The 17,584-nt window shown below is 39.2% G+C and overlaps 1 pseudogene; it reads left to right on the top strand.

Moving 5' to 3' along the window:
- The first annotated feature begins 344 nt into the window (after positions 1-344).
- Positions 345-1,393, top strand: LOC138141902 (death effector domain-containing protein pseudogene; annotated as a pseudogene).
- Positions 1,394-17,584: the final 16,191 nt, after the last annotated feature.

Below are 17,584 nucleotides of genomic sequence, written 5' to 3'. Positions count from 1 at the left end.
ACCCCACCTATTATTGAGTACTAGAGTGGTTTCCTATTTCCTTCTCTAGTGTGTCCCCATTTTACAGATGAGGAACTGAGGCAAATAGGGGTTAAGTGATTTGCCCAGGGACACAGCTAGTGTTTGAGGAGGATTTGAACTCCAGTAGTCTTCCTGACTCTGAGGTCAGCACTCTATCCACTAAGCCACCTAGCAGCCCACATAAGGATTACAATAATGTAAATGGAAAGAAAAAAAGGATGGAAAAAAGGAAAGGCAGAAAACAAGCATTTATTAAGCACCTATTATATGCCAGACATTTCACTAAGTGCTTTACATATGTCTTCTTTGGTCCCAAGCTGAGGATGCTACTGCTCTTCGAGGTGGGCCAGGAGAGGGGAGATGATGGATCCAACATGGTCTCTCTGAATCAAAGTGAGCAGGCCCGGAAAAGCAGCGTGTCCCTGAGCCCTTGGCAGAAAGGACTAACCAAAGCAGCCCGCCAGCCTGGCATGGCCACAGGAGCAAAGAGGGCAAGAGTGTGGGCGCTACAGACTAAGCCCCACAACTGGCATTGTGGGCACCCACAAGGAGAAGTGCACGCCCTCTCCTTCCTTTTGTTGATGTAATCGATGACCGTGAGCACGGCGTCAACCAGATTGGACGCTATTTTCCGTTGGCGCTGGAGTTCTAGGGCTGGTGTGATGAAAGTAACTTTGGCCAGGTGCTGCAGCCGCCATTGCTCGACAAGACCTGATGCCCTATGTCGCATTCGAGTGGAGGAAGGTAGTGTGCCCTGAGCTTATAGAGAAATAGCTGGAGGACACGTCAGCCCCAAAAGTACCAACCCCCCCCCCCCAAGCGAAGACCTTCTCAAACTCCTAAATCGGTGCTTCCCCTCTATTCTAGCACCTATTGTGCTGCTTTTCGCCCACGGATGTGCAGCAAACGCCCGGCCCAAGAGAGAGCCCCACTAGCAAATCAACGTAAACGCCGAAAATCGGCGACTGCTGAGCCCAAGGACAAACAGACCTGTGACATCAGGCTTCGGGTAAGGGCCGAGTACTGCCAGCATGAGACAGCTCTGCAGCGCAATGTCTTCTCAAACAAGCGGGACCCACTTGAACGCCAATTTGAGCGTTTCAACAAGGCAAACATCATCCTCAAATCCCGAGACCTGGGTTCCATCGTCTGTGACATCAAATTCTCTGAGCTCACCTACCTGGATGCCTTCTGGCAAGACTACACCGATGGTTCTCTCCTGGAGGCGCTCAAAGGCATCTTCATCACAGATTCACTTATACAGGCGGTGGGGCATGAGACTATCAAGCTGCTGGTGAACGTGGATGAGGAAGACTATGAGCTGGGCCGACAGAAACTCCTGAGGAACCGGACGATACCGGCACTGCCCTGACCCTCGCAATCTTTCTCATTTCTTTGGGACTCTGCTCAGCACCTGCCTCTGGAGTTCACACAGTGTCTGGGGGTTTTCTCCATACCCCTCCTGTCAACTTCCCTCTCCCCTTTATTTAAAGGAAAAGACAAAAAAGAAAATGAAAATGGTGTGTCTCCCTCTCCCCCCATTCCCATCCACCTGTCTCCATGTGCCTGGGCAATGAAGGAACACGAAGTCATATCAGCAGCCCGTAAAGCCACTGTTGAAGGTCTTTAAGGAGTCCATAGATTTTCTCAAATGCCCTTGGGGCTCAGGAGTGCTATTTTTGGTTTGTTTTGTTTTGCCAGAGAAACCAAAGGGCTGTGTTATAGGAGCTTGCTGTAGAGGGTAGAAGTCCGGGTTGCTAGCTATATCATGGGAATTTACCATTGCATTCCATAGCTTACTAAGATTTTTAAGAAACAAAATGAAAAACATTTTTAAAGTTATGACCTCACCTCCTCACATGTTTACTCCTAGTTCTTGGTGCTTTCTTCCCTCTCCCCACCCCCAGGTCCCCTCCAGGAACCGTTGATTAGGACCTATTTTTTTTTCCCCAGTCTGAGTTCATTAATTCTCTTTTGTGAGCTCCCTTCTAGGGATCAGTGAGAAGGCAGGGAGGATTGGGACAGACTGCGAACCTCTTTTACACAAGTGCCTGTGTGTACAGTATTGGGGGAAGGGTTGCTTATAGCATTAGGGATGGATGTGGCATTTTTCCTCCTGCATTTAAATGACAATAAATGTATTCTACAGCCTCTTTTCTCCCCCCCCCAAAAAAAAACCCTCCTTTCATCCTCACAACAATCCTGGGAGGTGAGAGCTATTTATTATCCCCATTTTACAGTTGAGAATCCTGAAGCACATAGAGGTTAAATGATTTGCCCAGGTTCACACAGCTAGTAAGTGTATAAGATTGGATTTTACTCTGAAAGAGTGGGGGGAGGGGAGAGGAAGGAAGGAAGGGAGGAAGGAAGGAAGGAAGGAAGGAAGGAAGGAAGGAAGGAAGGAAGGAAGGAAGGAAGAAAAGAGAAAGGAAAAGAAATTACTGTGTAATTACGATTATCAAGCTTGGCCCTCAAAGAAGAGATATGAAAATTCATGTATTACTCTTCTTTGTAGAGAGTGGTGTGTGTGTGTGTGTGTGTGTGTGTGTGTGTGTGTGTGTGTGTGTTTGGGGGTGGGGCATTACCATAAAATATCTGTAAAAGATCATAAATATAAATATAAAGCATCATAGATACTTTAGATTCAGTTGATGTGCAGACTAATTTTGCTGAATTTATTTTCCTATATATTTTGATACTTCGTCTCAAGAAATGGCTAGTTGGAAAGAGGAAGTGAATAGAACTATTCAGAAATTAGTGTTATGTATAAAACAAAAGAAATCAACATATTTTTTTTTAGAAATTAAATCTATTTGTTACCTGGGGCAAGAGCAAGGGTATTGGAGGTACTTTTCCCACTCTATCCCATTAGGAAAGATTATAGTTTCTCATTTTAGCTGAATCTTAGATTGGAAGACAGAAGAAAATTTAAATTCGGGAAAGGGAGAATGACAGTAATATGGCTGTGGGGGTAGTAACATAAAAGCCAAGTTCAGATGAGTGTCCTAGGAAACTGAGTTGTCATCACCAAGTAGCTGATGATCTCTCAAATTCCTTCCACCTCCAGCAGCAAATGAATTTCAATGAATAACCCCAAGTGGAGATGAAAAAGCAGGCTTTGGATGACAAGGCTCCTTGAAGCACAAGCACGTTATGTTGTATTCTTCTTATCATACATCTTCAGAGACTCCTGAAGACAGAATTGCAATCTCTAGCTTTGGAAGAGAGTATCTAGTCCAAACACTGATCCAACCTGTCATTATGCACCATGATAGTCTTTAAGGTCTCCCCCAACTATAAAGTCATATAATTCTATGCTACCACGTGATGACTCAATAGTGTGACCTATCAGATAAAAAAACAACAAAAAACAAAAAAAATGCTAATACAGTCATGGAAAGTAATGGTTCTGCTATTCTCTACCCTGATAAGCCCAACAATATGTCTGAAGTACTGTGTTTAGTTCTGGGTACCACATTTTAAGAAGGATGTGAACAAGCTTAGTATGTACACAAAGGAAGATTACTAGGATGATTGAGGATCATGCTATGCAAGAGTCAGTTGAAGGAACTGTGAACCTTTAACTTGGAGAAAACAAAGAGGAGATGTTGACTGTCTTCTAGTATTGAATGTATGTGGAAGATAGATTACTGACTTATTCATCTTTGCCTCAAAGGATAAACTTGGAGAAATGTGTGGAAGTTGCAGAGGAACAGATTTCAACTCTCTGTTAAGAAAAACCTCTTATCAAGAGCTACTATTCAAAACTGGAATGAGATGCAATGGAGTTAATGAGTTCCCCATAACTGAAAATCTTCACATGAAGGCTAGATGACTGTCTGGGGATAGTATTATTTAGGAGATTGTAGTATATGTTAGACTAGATGACCTCTGAGGTCCCTTTAGACTTTCAGATTTAGGGATCCTGAGTGAGCATTGACCAAATTCTCTGGGATAATATGGTCTAAGGCAGAAGGCACTAAGGCATAAAAGCATGGGAAGAAAGAAGACATCTATTAAATACTTTGTACTATACTTATTTCTGGGGATAAAAAGAAAGCTCTGTCCTCACCCAAGGAGCCTACATTCTTTTTTTTTTCATTTTTGGAGGGCAATTTGAGTTAAGTGACTTGCCCAAGGTCACACAGCTAGTTTTTGTGTTAAGTGTCTGAGGCCGGATTTGAACTTAGGTTCTCCTGACTCCAGGGCTGGTGTTCTATTCACTGTGTCACCTAGCCACCCCAGGAGCCTACATTCTTTTTTTTTCAACTTTAATTTTTTTTAATTAATTTGTTTCCTTTTAGTTTACAGGATTCAATTCCATAATTCCTTGAGTTTCACATTTTGTCTCCCTCCTCCCCCCCCCCCATGGTGGCATATAGTCAAGTATAGGATCTGTAAATATTTTCACATTATATATTAGTCAGGTTATAAAGACGGATTGTATCAGCTGGAATGAAAAATGGTAAAGAGGACATAAAACCAAATAAGAGAAGGAAAAAGATCAGGTATTTTGCTTCCACCTGGATATAAACTCAGTTCTTTCTAGTTCTTTCTCTGGATGCACATATTTCTCTCCATCATGAGTCTTTTGGGATTGACTTATATCACTGCATTGCTGAGAGGAGTCCAGTCTATCAAAGTTGGTCATCACACATATGTTGTGTCTGTAATTTTGTACAAATTTCTCCTGGTTCTACTCTTCTCACTCAGCATCAGTTCTTTTAAGCCTCTCCAGGTAAATATGAAGACTGCCTGCTCCTCGTTTCTTATACCATGATAGTATTCCATAACATGCATATACCACAACTTGTTCAGCCATTCCCCAATTGATGGGCACCCCCTTAATTTCCAATTCTTTGCCACCACAAAAGGAGCTGCTATAAACATTTTTGTACATATGGGTCTTTCTCCCATTTCTATGATCTCTTTGGGATATAACCCTAGGAGTGGTATTGCTGGATCAAAGGGTATGAGAGTATTTATAGCCCTTTGGGCATAATTCCAGATTGCTCTCCAGAAAGGCTGGATCAGTTCACAACACCAACAACGCATTAGTGTTCCAATTTGCCCACATCCTTTCCAGCATTTGTCATTTTCCTGTTTTGTCATCTTAGCCAATCTGACTGGTGAGATGTGGTACCTCAGAGTTGTTTTGATTTACATTTCTCTAATCAATAGTGAATTAGAGCATTTCTTCATGTGCTTATAGATATCTTTAATTTCTCTGAAAACTGCCTGTTCATATCCTTTGACCATTTATCAATTGGGGAATGACTTGTATTCTTATAAATTTGACTCAATTCTCTGTATATTTTAGAAATGAGTCCTTTGTCAGAGATATAGGTTGCAAAGATTCTTTCCCAATTTCCCACCTCCCTCTTAATCTTAGTTACATTGGCTTTGTTTGTACAGAAGCTTTTCAATTTCATGTAGTCAAAATTATCCATCTTACATTTTATAATGTTCTCTAATTCTTGTTTAGTCATAAAGTCTTTCCCTCTCCACAAGTCTGATAGGTAAACTATTACTTGTTTTAGGAGACTGCTTATAGTATCAACCTTTATACATAGATCATGCACCTATTTAGACTTAATTTGGGGGTATTTTGGTATATGGTGTTAGATAATGGTCTATGCCCAGTTTCTGCCAAACTATATTCCAGTTTTCCCAGCAATTTTTGTCAAATAGTGAGTTCTTATCCCAAAAATCAGGGTCTGGGGGTTTATCAAGCAATATATTCCTGTAATCGTTGACTTCTGAAGCTCGTATGCCTAATCTATTCCCCTCATCCACTCCTGTATTCCTCAGCCAGTACCAAGTAGTTTTGATGACTGCTGCTTTATAATACAGATTGAAATCTGGTATAGCTAGTCCACCTTCCCTAGCATTTCATTAATTCCCTTGATATTCTGGACCATTCTTCCAAATGAATTTTGTTACTATTTTTTTAGGAGCCTACATTCTAATGGGTGAGGTTGGCATGTAAAAGACTAGGTACATACAAGATAAATAAGAGTATATGGGAGGTAATCTGAGAGAGAAAGGAACTAGCTATGGGGGGAGAGGACAACAGGAAAGGCCTTCTGCAGAAGGGGGCGGGGATCGAGATGAGTCTCAAAGAAGCCAGAGAAACAAAGAGGTGGAGGTGAGGGTACAGAGCATTGTAGGCATAAGAAACAATTTGTACAAAGTCATGGAGATGGGAAATAGAATGTCCTGTTCAAGAAACTACAATCATACCAATGTAGCTGGATCATAGAGTATATGGAAAGGAGCAAAGCATTGCCTAAAACTGTCCCTGTTTTAAGAACAAAATTTGGACTAGGAGATCCTTAATCTCACTTCTCTCCATATTTCCACTTGCCAATCAACAAATCTGACCGACCTGCATTCTATTCATTCTTCATAACAAAACTCTGTGCACATTCTTTTATCATATGTATCAAAGGCAAAGAGTACATATCAAAAGCCTTTAGTGAACAATCAAGGCATCCCGTCTATATATATATTTTTGAGTTCTTGTCATCATCATCATCATCATCACTGAGACATTTGTTAAGAAACAGCTATCTGGAGGATACTGGCATCGTAGAGGACACAAGAAGTGTAAGACATAACCCAGGACTTCTCCCAGTGCTGTACCAGGCATTAATTGTTCACACCTGAGTGAATGGTAAAATACCAAGTATTGAAGTAGTATAGAGGAAGCAGCTTTCACTTATAGCTTGTGTGTTCTGGTCAAATTTCCACAAAGAAAGGAAATTTTATTTGGACTTTGAAGGATAGGCCTAACTGTCCTTGGAAAGGCTTAACAGAGAGGAAAAGACATTGTTGGGGGTGGGATAGTGTAAAAATATATAGCAAAGGCAAGTAAGCTAAGAGGTATTTGAAGAACGAATGTTATACACCATTTTATTGGAGCCTATTCCTCTTGTATATTGGAACAGTAGGAGATAAGGCTGTCCCTATACCTACAACTCTTTATACTCCACTAACCCTAGTCTGAAAAGATTGATTGGGGAAATTGAGGTAGGGGGTAAGGAGGGAGGACAGTCTCCAAATTTGACAAAGAATGAATTCAGAAATAAATTCGATGTAGAAACACCACATACACATGTTAATATCATTCAGGAACACAGAAGTGTGTTGACAGATATAGAGACCATTGCCTATATTCCATGGTTATTCCATATCAGTATCACTTTCCAAGTATGTTCTGCAAATGTCTCTCCACAATCATATGAAACACTCCTCTTATTATAAGGGTCGGGAAAGACCTTAACTATATTGCCAGATCTATAAAAATCTTAATTTGATATCAGGATACGTTAAGGACACATCAGGTTGACTTTGCTGGAGCTATTTAACCCTATGAGTCCTAGCGACATATAGGATTTAACAAGAATGTTCAAAATCTCAGCTTGCTCTTTGGCACAGGACATATCCCTTGGCTGGTTAGATTGTGTCTGAAACTTTATCTGAGCTCTCTAGATGCATAAGACTGGAATCTGTTCCTCTTCCCATATGAAAATGTGCATAAACCCACATGTCCTTATGTATACATATATACATTACCACCACCACCACCACCACCACCATCCCATCCTGGTAGCAGATGGGCTTTCTGGAAGCCCAGACCAAGACATGTTCACTCCCCTGACTTTGAAACTCTTCCGCTATGAAGGGATCCTTCCCCACTCCACACTCTCCCTCCCACCATGGCCAAGGTCAAAGCAAACAGCACAAAATAAATCCCTGAAATCCAATCCCATGGTATATTGCAAACAAGCTGCAAAAAGTCATTAAAATTCAGCCTCTACTTATTCTTCTTTCCCCTAGTTTATGATTCTTTTGCTCCAGCCAAGTATGTTTTGATATAACCAAGCTTTCTCCCTACATTTCCTATGCTGGGAACCTTGATAAGATAAGGCAGTTATTTAGTAACAATAAATTATGTCTTTCACGTTGCTGATTCCCAAATAACACCAACAGCAATGGGAAACAGCTTAGGCATGACTGCCAGATTGGGGACCGGCAGAAGTTAAATACCACATTGCATATGCAATTCCTGATCTTTGCTCTTACCAGCCAAAGCAAAACATGAACCCAAATCTTTGAAATGACACTGTAAAGCACATTTTCAATCAGGGACTATCTCCAAATGGAAACAAGCTGGGTATACCATTTAACTACAATTTCATTTCTGATTTGCATTGGGACTGCTTCAGTGTTTGGAATATTTTAGCAAGGCAGGATGGACATGGGGGAAGAGGAGGCAGGAAAAGAGACAGTTCAATAAACAATAGTAAGTGTCTAATTCTCAAAAAAAAATTAGCTCCTTAAAAAAACGATCAGTTTCCTGTCAGACTTCATCTTCTTAAATTTCCCAAGAAGCAACGTTAAGCTAAATAAATCTGAGGGCACTCCCTGATTACAGAAGCCCCACTAACCCAACTAACAATAAGGCCACAGTGGTGAGCCCTGAAAACTTTGAAAGCAAATGCGACTTTCCATTCAAGATCTGAAAACAAACTCCTGGCTAATAATTTCAGGGGGAGAGAAGGCCCTTGATCTTTCTTTTCCAGGGTTGGGGGGCGTGGTGCAGGGGTGCCAATATCAACATTTCTGTTTTTGTGCTAAATTTGTGAGTCTTTATGTGGCTTAATCATGTTAGGGCTTTCCCAATGCTTTTTCGAGCTCCTTAGGCCCCAGCTCCTTCAAGGAACAGTGGTCCATTGAAGTCTCCGGTATTCTCGAGGCCATGTGTAAGACATTCAGGTTTACATTCTGAGGGAGGCCTATGCACATTGACTTCACCCAGGGTGATTCATTGTGCTTTGCTGTTAACTTTGCAAGGGATACACTGCATGATTTAAAAAGAGGGGAAATAAAACACTAAATTGAAAGCCAAGCCTATGATATGCTCACTGAAAAATCCTCATCTCTTGAATTCAGCACTGAATCAGATCTCTGAAAAATGAACCATGAAAAAAATGCTCAAATTTCTTCCTTATCTTCCTTTTCCCTTGCAAATGAATTTCCTTTCTCTGTGTGCAAAGATAAGCCAAGATGAAGGCCTGGCTACCTGGACTGAGGTCAAAATGCATTTGAATTGTTAGTAGCAGAAATTGCTAAAAGATTATTTATGTTTTAAACATGAATATTAAAATACATCTCTAGAATATGAAAATAACTTGGAAAGTTTAAAAAATCAGCCAAACTGATCGTTTGAAGCAAAGAGTTAAAAAAAAGTATTTCTGGATTTAGTCTTTTATTTTTTAATGGCTTCTGTCAAACAGGTATGTGTGTAGATGTTACCCAACTCATTTGCATATGACATATAGACATAAATTCACATCCATAAATATCTTTCTTCAATATCAAATGTAAATGATTTTTGCATTGCTCTTTTGGTTCTCTATGTCACAACTCTTTTCTTCTTGCACAAATGACTGAGAAGAAGACAGACAGATAGATAAAAAATAGATTATTTTATTTAGTCCTTGCTATGTAACAGGTCCTGTGCTTAATTATTAGGAATACAAATCAAATATAAGCAAGCAAGACAGTCACTGCCTTCAAAGAGCTTACATTTTAATGAAGAGGAAAGATCACAAACAAAAGGGAGATGAAAAAGTGGAGAAAGATAGGGAGAAAGGGTTCAAGAGTACCACTATGAAGGCAAAAAGGAAAATTCCAAAGACTCATCATGAAGCCAGGAGAGAAGTGATCTTGGACACTTCAGGAAATAGTGGACCCAGGTAGGAATTCAGCAATGTGGGGGAGGGGTGTCTGGCTGAGGAGAAAGAAAAGACTGGAGGGTCAGGACTGGAGCAGAGGGAAAAGTAAATCCTACCATAATATGTCTCTCAATAGGAAAGCAATTGAAAGACACAACATTATTTGTATAAAGGGCATGTCAGCAATATTTTCAATCCCTTAGTAAAAGTATTAATTTTTCAAAGTTCTTGAAGTTTTTCTTTTATTGTAAATTTATTCAATTTGGTCACTAGAAGAGTTGGGGAAGACCCAGGTCACTGAAAAGTCTTTCTGATGGAGGTTCTTGACAGGGGATTGAAAGGGGAAGCCATCATGTCATAGTTTCCCATTTTAGCTAATTATTCTTACCTACAAGATGCTTAACTCAGTCATTTTCATGCTGCTGAAGTATTGAAAGTGCTATTAGTAGCCCTCTAAATTTTAGACTGAGACCTAATTACTCTCTCCTAGTTATAGATATGCCTATCAATGCTCTTTTCCAATGCAGAAGTAACTAGAATCTGTCATTAATGGAACATCTATTTTTTCTAGTCTAGTACTCCTGTAGAGTAGGAATATGACCTCTTTATTTTTTTCATTCAATACCTAGTACAACAACTTACTTATAGTAGATACTTAATATAGGCTTGGTGAATAATTGAATGAATGAATGAAGTACAATAAAGAGAGTACTACACACACACACACACACACACACACACACACAAACACACAAACACACACACGAAATGTAATTTTCCAGTATGGCAATAAGCTGGTGTAAAACTGACTAAATTGCTTTGACTTCCCAGGCTTAAATGAATTTAAAAGAATAGCAGGAGATTTGAGAACAAAATCTGATTTCCATCAGTCTGTTTCCTGCATTCTAAGCAGAATTTTGCCTATTTGTTTATTTCTGAATGCAAGATATTGGTTCACCCAGTTTTGGGTTGTCCTAAGTGTCTCGGTCTGAAGCCTTCAAGCTGTGCCGTATTCTGTTTAGCCCTATATTTAGAACAAAGCAAACACATGTAATTCTTTAGCACTAAGCACTCCTGCCAGTAGGCCTTGGAAAATTGCTAACCCCAAAATAAAACAATGCAGCTTTCTTTAAATACTTCTGCTTACACTTACAGTGAGGAGATATTGACAGCAAGCGTCAGTTTGAGTGACTGAAAATAAATATAAGTGAAGAAAACAGTGACTTTTGGTATTAAAACCAGATTTATTTGGAGGAAATATATGACAAATATCATTATTTTCTCAAATAGAAATTGCAAGGCATCTCACCCATGAAGAGGAGTTGTTATGTAATTTTCCTGACGGCTAAAAGTCCATTAACACCAGTGTTCTCCCACTAGCCCATGACCCTTTCTCACTTACTCTGGAGCATCAGAGGAATAATAATAATAGCTGACATTTACATAGTGTTTTAATGTTCGCTAAGGGTTTTACATATTAATGTGACCTGAGCTTTATAATGCTGTGAGGTAGGTGCTGTAGGTATTATTATCCCAATTTTACAAGTGAAAAAATAGCAGCCCAGAAAAGTTAGATGTTTTTCAGTGAGAATAATAGTTCAATTCCTAAGAAGCTTTGCTTTATTGGCAAAATTATGTACCAGAGCTCCAAATTCTGTACATTTCTAACAGATTCTTTCTACAACCATGTGCAAGTATCAAACTCTGGTTCATTACATCTTGTGTTCAGTCAATATTTGCCATCAGGGGAACCTTTATGGACCAACCTTCACCTATTTCTTCTAATGTCTTTACATTTCTAACTTTCCATCTCAAAGTATGACAGAGTAGAGAGCACTAGCCTTAGAGTCAGGAACATAGGGTTCTGAGGCCTACTTCTCCTACTTACTGACCTTGTGTAAATCAATCAATCAAAAATATTATACACTTACTATGTGCCGGGCATTATGACAGACACTAGAGATAAAATGCAACCATATATGCCCCTATGAAACATCCACTGTATTAGGTGGAGACATCATGGTTAGATATAACATTTATAAAATAAGCAAAAGGCATTTTCAGGAAGGGGAGATAGGAACACAATAGAAGCTGAGAAATAAAAGAAGATCTGATGAAGAAGGTGTTGCTTGAGCTGAACTTTGAAGTTAACTAGGGAAGTAAGGAAGGAGGTGATTTCAAGCATGGAGGACAGTCTATAAAGGCAAAGAGATGAGGCATGGAGTGGGCTGTGTAAGACAATGGTATCAAAGTCAAATAGAAATGGGGACCACTAATTCTTATCTGTGGGCCAGATATTGACTTAGTTTTAAGTAATGGTGTCTATTTCTGCTTGTATTTTATTTATTTTGTTAAATATTCCCTAATTACATTTCAATCTGGTTGGGGGAGATGGGGGAAGGAGGGCATTGTGAGCTGTGTGTTTGGCACCTCTGGTGTAAGGGATCAGTGAGTAGGCCAGTTGGTTTGGATCATAGAGTTCATGAAGAGAAGTAACTTATTAGAAGACTGGAAAGGTAAAGCTAAATTATGAAGAGATTTAAATATTAAACAGAGGAACTTGAGCCTACTAGGACCCAATGTAGTTTATTGAACAAAGATCAGAACAGTTCTTAAGGAAAATCACATTAGGAGTTGGATATAGGTTTTATTTGAGTGGGGAAAGCCTTAAGGAAGAGAAACCAATTAGGAAGTTATTGCATTAGATAAAGTAAAAAGCAATGAGGACTAATTAGCTAGGATGGTGGCTATGCAAGTAAAGAGAAGGTAGTGGATGAAAGATATGTTATAGGATTATGATTCACAAGAATTGGAAACTGCTCTAAGGCTGTAAATTATAGGTAATTTGCTGATCTGTGGATGAAATTTCAGGTCTAGACCATGCCTCACCACCACCCCCCCCGTCATCCATTATTTTTACTTATCTATTCTTTTGATTGATGAAATTGTAGTTTTCATAGCCATTAATTCAAAGCAAAGATAAAGATTTTAATGCCCAATTAGACATATGAAAGTCTCAAATATATCAGCTTTCCTATAAGATCTAACTTTTAAACATTTAAAATATTTTCTTACAAAAAGTTATTTTAAATTGTCCCTTCTCAGATGAAGTCCATTTTAGATGAAACTCCTTCCTCAATGGAACATCTGGATGAATTGCTACTATGCTGAAGATGCCATCTCTACTCCCATACCAACTCAAACCCTAGCCACTTTGTTTCTTGTCTCCACTACTTAGACATAGCCCTACATCCCCAGATTCCCTTCTCCCCACTCCCAACCTTTCAACTAGCTGTATTTCCCAATTCCCTGTCACTTCTAGTCTCTTAGAATCCTAAAATTTTGTATAGTACACCATAGGAAAAAATAAGATCCTTCTTTGTGCCTGAAAATGTAAACCTTTCCATGACCCTTACATCAGCTAGCTAGTTGATTTCTCCCATGAGTTTTTAAAAACACACAAAAATAAACAAAAAGGTGACAAAGCAAATGGAACAATTTTGCTACAACCTTGTTAAATTTCATATTGCATAAATATATATATATAATTTTTATTTCTTTGCCCCCAAATAAGATTGTATATCATGTTCATATGCACACATGAAAACACAGACACATACACAAATATACAGCATCTCCCCACCAAAAAGTGGGGCATTCTTCCTAGTTTTGACTTTTTTTCCTGAAAGATATACAAAAGCAGTTTTTTTAAATGAAGCAGACCAAATTTAGAGGTAAATCCTATTGATAGGTCTGACACTCAAGAATAGATCTATATAGAGGGAAAGAAGGGGAGGAAATAGTCACGTTGTCAACAAAATGCCTTGTTGAAATGCATTCATTTTTATAGGTTTGGTCTCTGCACATGCCCCCATTGGCTTTAGTCTGCAAAGAGAGATTCCTACTTCCAAGTTACTCAAAGATGAGAAGTCAGAGTCAACAGCTCCCACTCCTAATGGAATAGGAAAAGGGGTTGCTGACAGAGTTTTCAAATGTCTGCTGAGCATTTAGTGTACGGTTCTCATTTGCAAGACATTCCTGAGAAAATGTTCCAGTAGAGCATGTCTGCTAAGTCATGTGTATAAACCTAGGCACATGTGGCTTCAGGAATATAAATATGTTCTGAATGCCAAGTTGTTTTGTACGTTGGTGTTTACACCCTGAAGGACAAAATGCCATGTGGACTGAGACCTGAGTTCTCATCCCCACCTCTTAATGATGATTGAACTTCAGCCCTGCCAGAGCCAAATGGGAAGACTGTTGCAGAAGCCTGTTGAACTTGGGATGCTTCTCTCCTCACCTCAACTGGGTTTCCACCATCTGAGTGAAATAACCTCCTTTTTCCTCCAGACACTGCAGATGACCTGTTCATCACATCCAGGACTATAGAGAAGTGTGAGCTCCTGAGATCTGCTCTATAACCCAAGACATGTCAAGAATTTGCACCTCCCTTGGAAAAAGGCCAACCTCCATCAACAGTTCTGTCTTGTCACTTAGATTTATTGGCTAAGGCAGGAAAAATCCCATTTCAGCTCCTGTCAGTATTTGTTAGGGGCAAAAAAGAAATTATTTGGTAGAGAATTGTTATATTTCTTAAGCATTATCTTCAAGGTGATGAATTGTAAAGCTTTATATTAAGCATTTAATTGCAGTTTAAATGAATGCTAATAGGGTTCATTATATCACTGAGCATAGTGGCAGGGTCCTAACCTCAAGGAGCCATTAACCTTTTATCTATTTAAGGTAATATACTCAACATGAATAAGCGTCTCCATGAAGTCAGTTAGAATCAAATGGCAAATTTAGTTCTGTATTCGTTCATGATTTCTATGACATCATGCTGGTGAACTGTGTAGATAAAGCCGCTACAAGATTTCCTCACTTGAGGCTTTTCTTCTTTCAAGTCAGAGGAAAAACATGCTGTGATTTTAATGTATAGTCATATCTCAGTGTCTAAAAATAGAGTACTCCATGTTCCCTTATAACCAGTCAGCTTCATCTAAGACCTGACCACAAGGTAACCCCATATAAAGAAAGGAAGAGAAGGGAAGGGAAGGTTAGAGGGAAAAGGAGAAAGAGAGTCAGGGATAAAGAGAGGGATAGAAATGGAAAAGGGTAGAGAGTAAATATTTACTAAGCATCTACTATGGGAAACTAAGCAATGCCACAGTGGATAGATAGGCAGCACAGTGCATAGAATGCCAGATCTGGAATCAAAAAGACTCATCTTCCTGAGTTCAAATCTGGACTTGGACACTTAGTAGTTGTGTGACCCTGGGCAAGTCATGTAACCTTGTTTGCCTCAGTTTCTCATTTGTAAAATGGGTTGGAGAAGGAGATGGCAAACCACTCCAATATCTTTGACAAGAAAATCCCAAATGAGGATGAGAGTTGGGCACAACTGAACTACAAGAACAAGCATCTGCTATGGGTCAGGCACTGCTAAGTGTTGGGGATGCAAAGAAAGTCAAAAGATAGTCTCTGTCCTTGAGGAACTCACAATTTTATGGGGGAGACAATATTCAGGCAATTATGGTCAAAGAATAATCAACAGAGGGAATTTTATTTATCTCTATTGAGGGAACAGAGGCAGCTAAGTGGCTCAGTGGATAGAATGTTGGGTCTGGACTCAGGAAAACCTAAGTTCAAATCTGATCTCAGACACTTACTAGCTGTGTGACCCTGGGCAAGTCACTTGACGCTTGTTTGTCTTAATTCACTGGAAAAGGAAAAGGCAAACCATTCCGATATTCTTGCCATGAAAATCCCATGGACAGTGTGGTCCACTATGTAACGATGGGTTGGATTTGGCTGACTACTGAATAACAACTAATTGAGGGACTACTAGAATCTCTTAAGGTGAAATTTTAGCTGGGACTTGAAAGAAGCTAAGGAAGTCAGGAAATGAAGATGAGGAGGGAGACCATTCTCTGCATGAGAGAAAGCTAGTGAACATGCCAAGAGGCAGGAGATAGTCTTGTTCAAGGAACAACAATTATTACTCATTCAATTCAATACATATATATATATATATGTATGTATGTATGTATATAAACTGTTATTAACCACATGTTCCCACAGTTAAATGTCAAAGGCAGGATTCAAATCCGGGTCTTTCTGACTAAAAAATCAGCACTCTGTTTTTCTACGTGCAGCTGCTAAACATTGTCACCAAGCTCATGGCAATGGTTAGCAAGGCTTTTTCTTTGGACTCTTGTGTTGGTTATCTTCTACCTGGAAGAAATGGATAAGTTGCTTTTGTTTTTTTTTTCCCCTAAGTGTTGTCTTTCAGCTTGCATATGGCAGGCTTATTATCCAGGTCCCTTATTCTGTGGATAGGTAGGAAATACTGAATTCTGAATTATTCACTCTGGCCAAGGCTTCTGAGGCAAGAATCTGATAAATGGTTTCTGTAACTTTAGGAAAGTCAGATAGAAATCCATTTACCCAGATAAGGATCATGAATTGGAGAGGAAGAACAGGTAAAAACATCTTTTTAATTTCACGTTCTTTTTTGTTTTTTGCTTTTTTGGAGGGCAATTGGGGTTAAGTGACTTGCCCAAAGTCACACAGCTAGTTTTTGTGTTAAGTGTCTGAGGCCGGATTTGAACTCAAATCCTCCTGATTCCAGGGCCTATGTTCTATTCACTGCACCACCTAGCCGCCCCTCAGGTTCTCTTTTGTAAACAGATGTGTGTTACTCTATAGATCACCAATCTTCTACAGAGTTGTGGAATCTAGAGTTCTGGTAAAGCCATTGTTGAAATGCCTGACCAGACAGGCTAGGCCATGGAGGTAGCAATACTAATTTATATTTATATAATATATAGACATACATACACACATACATACATATGGAATGACTTACTGGGGTGAAATGTCCCTTTCTATAAATGTGGTGTATATTTTATCTGAATTCCCAGAACCTTAAATTACTCCATAAATGGAAATTATTATTCATTCAATTTGTTCTGGAAAGTTAGTAAAAGAAGAAACGGTATTTATAATCAAATAATGAATCCTTCCTAGATTGACAAAAGTCAGTTGCTTATTATCCAGGAACTTTATAGAGTTGGCTCTTATGTATGTTTGATAAAAAGCTGAATTAATGAATACAAGAATGAATAAATAGATATATGAACTAATGAATTTGTAATGGGAGGTTGGCAATGCCCAGGTGACCTAAAATGGAATCACCCATACAGGAGACTTGGAATCGCCCATTGGGATATTTGCTTCTGGAAGATAGGAGGTGGTGGCACATGCATAGACATTCTCCTTTGTCACACCATATGAATAGGAACATCCATTTTTCATTGACTGAGCAGTGAGGACTATCACTTAAACATTACCTGACAGCATGATCTTGCCTCTTTTCCCCCTTTCATTTGTATGTCATGGTTGGCATCTTCTAAGCTAAGTTTGGGCCATATTCAGTCAGGTGATGTTAAAGAAAGACAGTTCAAACTATTCAACCAATTGAAAAAGTCTGCTTCCAAACAAAATTAGAGACAAATACACTGTCTACACATGTAATAGTTTTCTTATCTGTCTCACAGAACAAGGTCTCCCATCATTTCTCCACATGGGTAACTCTAACTTAGACGATATAAGCACTTGCCAAAATGCTCACTTTCAAATGAATGAAAGAATTAATTAATTCCCAAGTATTCCCCAGAACTCTTATTTCCATTAAGAACTTTTCTATTAATATGCATTTGTCCTTTCTCCCTACTCCAAAATGATTCCTGATTTCACTATATTCTGGAGACTCAATATCAACTCATTAACATTCAGCAAATATAGATTTAATTAAGTAC

The sequence above is a fragment of the Petaurus breviceps genome, unplaced genomic scaffold (assembly GCF_028583685.1).
Source record: "Petaurus breviceps papuanus isolate PSGF00001 unplaced genomic scaffold, PetGlider_PUasm1.0 90504, whole genome shotgun sequence".
Lineage (NCBI taxonomy): Eukaryota > Metazoa > Chordata > Mammalia > Diprotodontia > Petauridae > Petaurus > Petaurus breviceps.
Note: the sequence above shows the minus strand (reverse complement) of the source record. Positions and strands in the feature narration are given on the sequence as shown.